The following is a 12257-nucleotide window of genomic DNA, read 5'->3' on the forward strand; positions in this document are numbered from 1 at the left end:
GGTTAAACTGGGGTTTATTAATTATACTTTGACCTTTGCAAATAAACTCTCTGTCTCACACACACACACACCACATTATGTAGGCTCCCTAAGATGCTGCCCCACTAGATTTGCTAGCATTCAGACCACTCGCCCTTGTTTTTCATTGCCTATACCAAACTAGTGTAGCCAGATGTTACTCATCAACCCCATCCCCTACACACTAAATTGCAAAAGTTTAAATGTTGCTGCACAGCACCAAGGGATTATCCCCACAACCAGCCCTCTGGAACCATGCAGCCATTGGCAGACAGTTTGGGTGCCTTTGCCCTTCCTTGGATGCCTCAGGGTGTTTGCCAGTCTAATTAATCAACAAGCACCTAACAAATACAAATCCTGCCTATCCCTAGTTAGTGAGTGCTTCACCAACCCTTCAGGAGCACACATATTTGAATAACAACCTCACAACAACAAATGTGAATCCCGGTCAATCAGAATCAAATCAAAAATTCCTGCTTGGTCCTAAATAGACATGGGCATGAACAGCATTACGAGCAGAAAAAAAACACGAACAGCCCGTTCGTCTGTTCACAAACAAGCCATTTGTGAGGCCCCATTCTAACCGAACAAGTGGTCATGGCAAGCCTCGTTCATTGCCTTCTTTAGCGGTTAGTCAAGCCAGACAGTCTGGCTCCTTTCAATCAATTCCCCTGGCAACGGAGGCAGAGACTGAACTCTGTCTTGAACTCCTTCTGGCTTTCCTTCTGGCTTTAACCCTTCAAAGTACTTCCAGCAGAGAGTCCCGTTTTTGCCACTGTGAAGAGAAAATGACAGCCAACGGGGAGACCCGTGGATCATGCCTCTCCCGGGGTGCAATCTTTCTGAAACTTTGGGGGGGGGGGGGTCTTTGGAGGACAGTGAGGACTATGTCCCCTGCAAATTTGGTGGGTATTGGACATTGGGAAGGTCAGTTTGTGGGGTGTTTAAAGGGCCCTGCCCCTTGCACAAGGCAGGAAAGGGCCCTTTAAACTATCAGCAGGCAGGCAGCAGGGGGGAATCCCCCCTGCCACTTGCCAGCTGATAGTTTAAAGGGATTTTTAAAGGGCCAAGAACAACGAACATGTTTGTGAACAGGGTCATGTTCGTTACTGTTTGTTGTTCATTGTTCGTGGATGGCAACGAACAAGGAACAGCTTGTTCAGGGCGGGGTTTCTGTTCGTGTCCATGTCTAGTCCTAAAGCAACCATCTAATCCCACATTATTGCCGCAGGGAGAGAAGGGTGGCAGCAGCAAAAAGTAAGGCAGGTGAATGGCTTGAAATTGCCTCCTGTTCTCAGCCACCTTATTGGCCGAACCATACAAGGGATCCCTTCTTTTTGCCATATCCCCAGTGTGTGATGCCTTCACTCAGTAAGGAGAATGTGAGCAAAATCATCCCTTCCATTGCAAACAGAAATATGCTTTGTTATAGGTTTGCATACTCCATTCAAGCATTTGAAATTGGAACCTCCTGCTGTCATTACCACTTCTTAGCTCTTCATCTGGTTTTTCACCTGTTTGCCAGTAACACATTCAAAGTTGCTAGGTGCATCTTCACTGTGCCATAAAAAAGGGAATGAGGTCCGCTAAATAGGTAAGATGAAACTTCCTACAGTGCTTCTTAATATTCTACAAGACATTTCCTATTTACATAAATTAAAGAATTCCAATTTTATGTGTTCCAGTATTTGAGTTTCACTGATTTTGGCAAATCATAATATGTCATCTATACTACTAGAACAGAATTATCTAGAAGGCCACCCCAGTTGTACCTTCTCTTTGCAATTTTTAAGAATCGTTGAGAAAGCCTGGGTGTAGACCAATCTTCTGTACATTTTTCTAGAAAGAAATCTTAATGAGGCTTACTTTTAACTATGTGTGCTTCTGACTATTGTACCATTTTACCTTCAGAGAAGTTGCAGAGATCATAAAAATAAAATTAAAAAATTGTGGTTAACATTAAAATCAAATATCTGAACAGATACAATCCAGTAATAAATTTACATTGAAAATAAAGGGCTTTTATTCAGATTTTAGTTATGTCAAGACATTGTTACCTTCTGAAGTTATCTTATACTGAATCATACCATTGTTCTGCTAGAAGAAGTGGGAGAATTTAGATGATAAGTTGTAAAACTACTTGTTTTAGCCAGTACTTATAACAGACAGACACATATACATAATTTTAAAACATTTTTACCTCACCTTTCTTCATGGTTCAAGACAGCTTACAATAATAGATTAAAAACATTTTAGGTTAAAATCAAAATAAAATACACCCCATCCCTCAATTTGTGTATTATATGCTATATGTATTGTATGTATTTATATGTATTGTATTGTATTGGTTTTATTTGTATATTTTGCAATGGCCTTTTAAAGCAATAACTTCAGGCTGACTGATTGGCAGTCTACTGCCACGTGCAGAGGTCTTTCCAAGCACTGAGAACTGGGCTGCCTGGGGCATTATACATACAAAATGCTTGCTATACCACTGAGTTATGTCCCTGCTCACTAAAAATGATCTACTTGTGTCTTTTTAATATGATCAGGAGTGCTGCCCCAATAGCACATAATTAATCCTAAACATCTGTAATAGTTATATTGTCAAAGGCTTTCACGGCTGCTGGCGAAAGGTCAGGAACTACAATGCCAAGACCACAGCCATACAACTCGGAAAATCTACAACAACTAACTATCTGTAATAGTTGATCATAAAAGAAATACATTTTAAAAGAAGAAATTCTACTTGGTGGTCCCAGATTAAATTTAAAGCACTAGACCACAAAGCCTGTAATTTAACTTATTTAATTCTGCTGGGATCATCAATCTGTTGGATGGCTGGCACAGCTTACAGTTGCCAGCCCCCCTTTGGGGGCAAAGAATCCTCTGTCCCAAGCTGTGATCTTCACCCCTCACTTGGCCAGCCAGGGGAAAAGGCACCTGTATAGGGGTGCCTTTCCATCACACAGGAAAATGACATCATTTTCCAGTGCAACAAGGGATCAATGGATTGTCCTGGGAGGTCAATTCACTAAAAATCATCGCCAAACACTAAGAGCCCCAAGGGGTCTTCCATCAATGACACCATCCCCTAGTTCTGTTAGGTATGCCTCTTTTAACCAGGCTGTTAGGCTTATTAGTCCCTACAACACAGGGATCTTTATGGCCAAGAGCATTGTTCACTTGGCTTTCTTGTGGTTTCCAGTGTACCCAACAATTTCTGCTTATCAGGTATTAGGTCTAACAATGTATGGTGATGGGGAGTCCTGGTGACTGTATGACCTTTTAAACTTTCAGTACCCTCTTATAATAGGCTGTGAAGCAGCGCATGGGGTACCCACATGTCACTCAACACTTAGATGACTTCTTAATTGTGGAACCCACAGGTGATACAGCCTGTTCTGATTGTTTGGCCATTGGCCACCCAGCTGGGGGTTCTCCTGACACAGGGGCGGGCAGTGAGTTCACATAATCCAGTGTGTGAAAGAGGATCTCGGGGTTTGGTTTTCCTGCATGTTACATGCAGCTCTTCAGGCCTGACTTTCCCTGACAATGGGGGCAATTTGCTCAAACAGGATTGATATGGCCAGGAAAATGGGGGTCCAGGACATGGGGCACCTTTGGTAAGCATCGGGGTGATGTGATCCATCACTGGACATTTCAGGCTGGAGGCACTGTGTTGACCCAATGGGGTGTAGATATCATGCTGGAGACAGGACATAAGAACATAAGAACATAAGCAAAGCCATGTTGGATCAGGCCAGTGGCCCATCCAGTCCAACATTCTGTCACACACAGTGGCTAGAAATCCAGTGCCATCTAAAGGACTGTCAGTGAGGCCAGGACACCAGAAGCCCTCCCACTGCCTTCCTTCCAGCACCAAGACAACAGAGCACCACCTCCCCACAAAGAGAATACCATCTATCTCCTGTGGCTAATAGCCACTGATGGACCTCTGCTCCATATATTTGTCCAGTCCCCTCTTGAAGCTGGCAATGCTTGTAGCTGCCACCACCTCCTGTGGCAACGAATTCCATGTGTTTATCACCCTTTGTGTAAAGTAGTATTTTCTTCTATCTGTTCTAACCCGACTGCTCAATAATTTCATAGAGTGCCCACGAGTTCTTGTATTGTGAGAAAGGGAGAAAAACACATCTTTCTCGACCTTCTCTAACCCGTGCATTATCTTGTAAACCTCTATCATGTCTCCCCTCAGTCGTCTTTTCTCCAGGCTAAAGAGCCCCAAGCGCCTCAATCTTTCCTCATAGGGAAAGTGTTCCAACCCTTTAATCATTTTAGTTGCCCTTCTCTGTACTTTTTCCAGTGCTATGATATCTTTTTTAAGGTGTGGCGACCAGAACTGTACACAGTACTCCAAATGAGGCCTCACCATCGATTTATACAGAGGCATTATGATACCGGCTGATTTGTTTTCAATCCCTTTCCTAATAACCCCTAGCATAGCATTAGCTTTTTTTATGGCAGTCGCACACTGTGCTGACGTTTTTAGTGAGTTATCTCACTAGACATCTGCTTACACAGCAAGACATCTGCTTACACAGCAATCATGATGGGCTTCAGGATTCGTTACAGGTTTAGGAGCTTTTGTGGGAGCCTGGTGAGGTCATTGCATGATTCTTGTGGCAGTTTGGTGTTGGTTGCAGATCCTTTGTGGGGGAACAGGGCCTGCAAGCCCAGTCTCCCCATACTTGGAGACTGGTCTTGTTCTCCTTTCAGTTCTCCTCCTTCCTTCTAGCTTCTATGCTTCTGTATGCTTTGGTTTCAGCACTGGTTTCAAAGCCTGCCCTACCATGAAGCAATTGCTTTCTTAGACATTGGAGTTGCCATTGTTCTCTTTGCAGTCTCCTTAAGTCAGCGATCATATGTACGTTTGCTTGGGACTAAGTCCTATGGGATAGAGCAAAAATTGAAAATTTGTTGTTTGGAAATGAACTTTCCAAAGTTGAACTTCCCCGAGCACATTTTAAATGAGGTGCAAAATTCTATGGAGTTCAAACCTTACTGTCCCCAGGAATGTTACTATTTTCTTGTGTGGAATGTTGGAGGGATGACCTCCCCTTCCTTTCTCTGTGCCTAGAACTGGGATGGATGGACAGTGCAACAGGCGTGTGTTAGGAGCATCCAATGAGGACCAGATGTTGGCCATGCATGCATCAGATTGTCCAGGCTCTAGTACCTGGCCTTAAATTGGCTCCCACTGAGAATCCTCCCTATCATGCTGACAAGGTCACGTTTAGAAAGGGAAGGGGTAATGGTTGGGGTCTCGTGGCAGCGACTGAGCTTAGTTTGGAAGGCCTGGACTTGAGAAAAGGCTGAAGTTTTTAAAAAGAACTGATCTATTTTTGAAAAACTGTTATATTGGAGCTCATTGGCATTCAGGGTGGGGATATCTAGATCATCACAAGTAAATCCCGTTGAACTCAAATTCCTGAGCAAACATGCCAGGAATCACTCTGTATGAGAATGCTCTAGCACACACAATGAATATAAAATATGGGATTTACCTAAACACATTTTTAAATGTGGAGGAGACAGATGACATTTTGATATCTTACTTCAGATGCAAACATGTCAGCACTGCCAAAATCTTGATAATGCTGTATTCCTTACTTTTAAGACCTGTGTGATTGTCAAAACTATGCTTTACCATGATTGAGGGTAAATGGTAGCACTTTCTGCTTAGATGAAATTATTGTCATGACTTTTTGTTTTTTCTCCATAATGCTAAAAAAATTGAAGCATAATTAGTTCAGTTCTATTAGCTGATAAATCCCTATTATGTGTTCTAGTGCTGCAAAGCCATGCCTGGAAACCATTGAACCGGTGGTTCTGGGACATGGAGTGATACACAGTGTCACTTTTGCTATGATGTCACTTCCAGGGAAAACTCAGAAGCTATGGTGGGTAGCTTTATGAATCACCAGAAACTCTATGGTAAAACCATAGAATTTCCCATAATCTGTAGAGCTACTTGCTGTCTCTTCTGGGTTTTCCTCAGAAGTGATGGCATGGTACATGTGCCACCAAGGAGGTTTTAAAAAAATTTCTCCCTTTGTTGTGGGTATTTTGATAGTTTAAGAGACTTTGGTTTAACTAGATTAGAGAGAGTTTAACTAGATTAGAGAGAGAAAGAGAGATTTTGCAGTACCAGCCTTGATTGCTTTCTCTTCCTCTTTCACTTATTTATTCCTATGAAGGGGTCTTGTCTCAAAGAGTCTCTCTACATGAGACATCTAACAAGTGAAGAAAACATGTTAGCCAGGAAGGGTAGTTTAAAAAGATAGAGCCGATGGCAGAGCAAAGGCTTTGTTATACACTGGAGCTGTATGAAGGGACTGTGAAATGCCAGAAGGGAAACTTCAGCCCATTATAACCTCTCCAGGTCCAAGCTCAGCTCTGGAAGTCAGCTGCAGCTCATTTCCATTCTTCACTAACCCTGATTGTGATCCCACACAGTTTAAGACTGGAGAGGTGAAAATGACAGAACCTTGGGGGAGGCGAAGATGAAATTAACAAACCCTCTGAGGAGCAATCTCCGCAGGCTCTGTCTTTTAAAACTACACTTCCTGCCTAATATTGTGTCTCCCTACACTTGATGAACATGCGCTGAGGAGTCTCATGTAGAGAGACACAAATTCTTCACAGCCATAAGATGTTATCTTATTATATAATTGAGTAAGCGAATTTCAGACAACTCACTTTATACCCTGGTGCACCACCAGAGGGCGCTGCCATGGAGGGACGCCTAGGCAAGGCACCATTCTCCTTCAAAAAATGTGCCATGGTGGGAAGCCCAGGAGGGGAGCAAGACGGGAGCAGGTGGCAATGCCTGCCCCTCGCCTTAACCCAGCTGGTATTAGGAGCGGAGAAGGTGGCAATGGCCACCACACAAATTAACACAGCTGGTATTAGGAGCAGAACAGGTGGCAGTGCTTACCCAGGGCCAGATCAACAGGGGGGCAGGGGGATAGTTTGCCCATGGCACCACCAAAGAGGGGGCACTGGACGCAGCTACCGGGAGCGCACGGGTGGCAGCGCAGGGAGCTTGGAGGCTGCCCGCACCATTCACCTGCCCCACAGGACAGGGAGCGGCCGGCTTCCCAGACACCCATGCTGCCTCCGCCAACTCCATGGCACACTGGGGCAGCCAGTGAGCCGTGCGGGAGCACACTGGGAGAATGCACGCACTGTGCGCGCACTGTGAGCGCACATGAGGAGCTGGACTTGGGTTGCCCTGGGCACCAGCAACCCTAGATCTGGCCCTGTGCTTACCCCCCGCCTTAACCCAGTAGGAATTAGGAGCAGAGCAGGTGGAAATGCCCTCTCCCCACCACAATCCAGCTGGCATTAGGAGCGGAGGAGGTGGAAATGCCCACCCACCCCCTTTGAAACAGTTGGGATCAGGAGTGGAGCAGATTGCAATGCCTATCCCCCACCTTAACCCAACTGGTATTAGGGGTGGAGCAGGTGATGCCCTCCTCTGCCTTAACCCAGCTGGTATTAGTAGCAGAGCAGGTGGCAATGCCCACTTCCCACCTTAACCCAGCTGGTATAAGGAGCGGAGAAGGTGGCAATGCTCACCCCTTGCCTTAACCCAGCTGTTATTAGGAGCGGACTTGGTGGCAATGCCCTCCCCCTCCTTTAATCCAGCTGGTATTAGGACTGGAGCAGGCATCAATGCCCTCCTCTGCCTTAACCCAGCTGGTATTAGTGGTGAAGCAGGTGGCAATGTCCACCCCCCACATTAACCCAGGTAGTATAAGGAGCAAAGCAGGTGGCAATGCCCACCCGCGCCTTAACTCAGTTGGTATTAGGAGTGGAGAAGGTAGCAATGCCCTCCCCCTGCCTTAACCCAGCTGGTATTAGGAGCGGAACAGGTGGCAATGCCCTCCGCCTGCCTTAACTGAGCTGGTATTAGGAGTGGAGCAGGTGGAATTTCCCCTCCCGCCTGAACATAGCTGTTATTAGGAGCAGAGCAGGTAGCAATGCCACCCCTGACCTTAATCCAGCTGGTAATAGGAGTGGAACACTTGGCAATGCCCACCCCCCCTTCACCCAGCTGGGATCAGAAGCTGAGCAGGTGGCTTTGCCCACCCACTGCCTTAACCCAGTAGGTATTAGGAGCGGAGCAGGTGGCAATGCTCCCCCCCCACCTTAACCCAGGTGGGATCAGGAGCAGATCAGATGGCAATGCCCACCCTCCTTCTCCCACATGGGATCAGGAGTGGAGCAGGTAACTACGCCCCCCGTCTTAACCCAGTTGGTATTAGGATTGGAGCAGTTGACAATGCCCTCCTCTGCCTTAACCCAGCTGCTATTAGTGGTGGAGCAGGTGGCAATGCCCACTCCCCGCCATCACCCATTTGGGATCAGGTGCAAAGCAAGAGGCAATGCCTTTCTTCCACTCACCCAGTTGGGATAAGGATCAGAGCAGGTGGCAATGCCCGCCCTCTTCAACCTACTGGAATAAACCACTGAGCAGGCTGCTATGCCCACCCTGTCTTCACTCTGCCGGAGTCAGGAGCCAAGAATGCAGCATTGCCTGCCTCCCCTTCAACCTGCAGGAATCAGGAGCAGAACAGGTGGCAATGCCCACCTCCCTTTAACCCAGCTGGGATCAGGATCAGAGCAGGTAGTAAAGCTTGCTGCCCCCCTTCACCTGTCAGGATCAGGCACTGAGTAGGAGGCAATGCCTGTTCCTCCTTTCACCCAGCAGGAAGCAGGTGGCAATGGGATCAGGCTCAGAGCAGGGGGCAATGCCTGCACCCCCTCATCCAGCTGTAGTCAGGCACAGTACAGGAGGCCTCTCCTTTACCCAGCATGTATCAGGCATGGAGCAGGTAGCAAAGCCTACCACCCTTTCACATGGCCTAGATCAGGCAGATCAGACGTGGAGCAGATGACAATGCCCACCCCTCTCCTTCACCAGCCGGAATCAGTGAGGGAGGAGGAGCGAGTGCCTGCCCGCCTGCCCTCCCCTTTCTAGAGCCCATTGTATTTTTTCCACAATGGGCTTTGTTGCTAGTTTTACAATAAAAGTGCAAAACAACATTTCTTTAACTGACATTGTTTTGTATTGATTTCCTATAAAACAAAGGCACTTTCTGATCAATGTTGGCATGGTAGTTTGGAATAGAAGTACCAGATTAATACTTTATACACTCAAGGAACAAAGCATAAAATGGACAGCTTCAGCCTACAAGCATGAGAGGTTTACAACAGCAGAAAATAAATATGCTGGAATTCCCAGCAAAGAATCTGGCAAAAGAAGGGTCCCTGAGTACCTTATGCCCAGGCCCATTCATGGTTGTGGTTAATCAGTCAATTGGAGAGCATGTATTTAACAGGGGCTTTTTAAAAGAAAGCCACTTTGCTGTTGAATTAGAGTGGTGGAGTGATGGCTGCAAAAAGCTGTTTCTACTATAAGTTTGACTGCCAAAAGGATGTTTCACTGGCCTAATGTTAAGCCCACTGCCAGACAAGCTTATTGCCTAAACAGAGACTCTTTGAAATTGAGCTTGTATATGTATCAGGCAATGCCTCTTCGGTGTTTACCGTCTCTCTGGGCACACATTGTCTACTCCAAACTGCAGCCCAGTGTAAAGGGGAGCCCCTGGCCAGTGCCAAAAAGGAGAAAGAAGCTGTGTACTATGTGAAGCAGCTTTTGCAGGCCAGACAGATCCAACTCTGCAAGTGCTTTAACTTTCAGAGCTCATGCTCGGAACTTGGCGCAATACATTAGTGTGTTATGCTGTGCCATTGTACATCCAGCTGGAATTCTATTTGTTATATGCATCAGAACTCTGGGTACATAAAGAATGGAGTGGAATATTAAAATAATCAAGCTTTATATGGTAGTTTCCTGTTTTATCACCAATTAACCTAGGATATGTAGTACTTGAAAGTGCACTCTGAGTGTCCAGATAATGAGCATTATTATATTAATCCCCTTAAGCATCATGCTTATCCTGGCTTTAATTCCTGCCATTCATTATGCTGGCGGGGGGGGGGGGGGGGTGCCACCCAGAGAGAGCCTGTTTGGTGTAGTGGTTAAGAGTGCGGGACTCTAATCTGGAGACCCAGGTTTGATTCCTCAATCCTCCACTTGAAGCAAGCTGGGTGACCTTGGGCAGGTCACAGTTCTCTGGAGCTCTCGTGTTTTGCTGTGGGGATAATAATGGCATACTTTGTAAACTGCTCTGAGTGGGCATTAAGTTGTCCTGAAGGGCGGTATATAAATCGAATGTTATTATTATTATTATTATTTCTATACGTTAAAAGAGATTACTTCAACCAGAATGATTAAGGGATGTGTTTTGATTTATTTTTTTTTAAATGCAGTGTAAAAATTGGATTAGGTTCCATTCCATTCATTGATACATATGTCCATTTTTTCTTTTTGCTTTTTCTTTCTTTTTCTTTTTTTGCCTTTGTGTATTAAATGAATGGGGGAAAAACTGAAATGGCTCATTCCTTCCAGTATGGTATAGTGATTAAGAGCAGCAGAACTCTAATATGGAGAGCTGGGTTTTAATCCCCACTCCTCCACTTGGAGCCAGCTGGGTGACCTTGAACTAGTCACAGCTCTCTGGAGCTCTCTCAGTCCCACCCACCTCACAAGGTGATTGTTGTGGGGATAATAATAACATACCTTGTAAATCGCAAATGCAGGAATGCCATTCATTCACTCACTCTTCATTTTTGTCAAAACAAATAAGCAACACTTGCACTTTTTTGCCCTTTAATTGGGCTTGATGGCAGCATTTCTCAGTTTTCATGTCATACAAACATAAGGAGAGCCCTGCTGAATCAAACAACTGGTCCCTCTAGTCCAACATAATGTTTCACATAGTGGCCAACCAGTTTCCCGGGAAGGCCAAACAACCGGACCAAGAAGCCACGACCCTCCTCTGCTGCTGCTTCCCAGCACTATATCCTGCCTCTGTATATGGACACTTCTGTCAGTCATCATGGCTAGCGTAGCATGGTGTGACAAAGTCAAACACCTTTAATCTGAACTTTACAAGGATCTAGTTTTTTCCCACCAAGCATTTACATAAAGTAAATTTACATGAAGGTCTTCCTACCAACTGAACAGGTCTTTTGTCAGTAGCTATTAGATCTGTGGCTTACATGGTTTCTATTCTTTCTCTCTTAGTATCATTTATTTGCAACCTTATTTCCTTCATCTGGTCTGACAGCTGCAAAAAATGAAAATGCCAGCTCCTGGTGCCTCTACGCATTGATCATGTGCATTACATTTACTTAACAGTAATTTCCACACAGTTCTGTATGGACGTTGAATGTAGTGGTTCCTGCCATGAATTGGAAAGTTAAATTTTAGCTTCTTTCCAGTCATAGAAATAATAAATGTGCACCATAAATTTAAGCTAGTTTCAAATTGTTTGAAATGCCAAAGCTTCCTCTCAAGAACCACAGGAAGTGTCATTCTATGCAGGTGTTGAAAATTCTTTCTCATATGTTCAGTCCTCTTCAGAGAATAAATACATTGTGAAGAAAGGTACATTCTCCTACAGGGCAATCTTAAGAACACTTTCCTGAGAGTAAGCAAGCCCCACTAAATAGAGCCAAATAAGATCCTGAGGTAACCTGTTCACGATTGCTGTCTTATCCTGAGACTGTAGGCACTGTTTCAATGTTCCCTTGAAGCTGGCAGTGCAGGGGGAGGGGGGTTGCTGGCAAGAAACACAATTTCACAAATTGGAAGACAGATTTTTTTTTTAATGCAATAGATCTTGCTTACATTAAACTTTGTCAGATTATAACTTGGCATCATTCCTGTCACTTTAAGCTTTGGGTTGTAGTATAAAAGCAAGAAAACCAAATTGTACCAGAACATAGATGCCAAGGGAAGGAAAAGAGCAGAGTCGATTCTGCTGCTGTGACCTCCACAATGAGAGTTACATCCTTAACTATTCTGACTCAGAGAGTGATTAATTAGACAGTTAGATATTTGCATGCAAAAAAGGGGAGAGTAATTTTGGAAAAAATCCAAGTCAAGCTAGATAATCCAAACAAAAGCACTCTAGACTGCTATAAAATTAAAGAAAGTCAAACAACATGTTGTCTCATTTTATCTTTGTTTCTTAATTATCTTTCCAAATTAATGATATTCTGACCATTAAAAAAACTAGAATGATATTACTTCTTTTTTTAAAGTGTATTTTGCACAGCAATGATAAGTCAATATTTCA

The sequence above is a fragment of the Eublepharis macularius genome, chromosome 8 (assembly GCF_028583425.1).
Source record: "Eublepharis macularius isolate TG4126 chromosome 8, MPM_Emac_v1.0, whole genome shotgun sequence".
Taxonomy (NCBI): domain Eukaryota; kingdom Metazoa; phylum Chordata; class Lepidosauria; order Squamata; family Eublepharidae; genus Eublepharis; species Eublepharis macularius.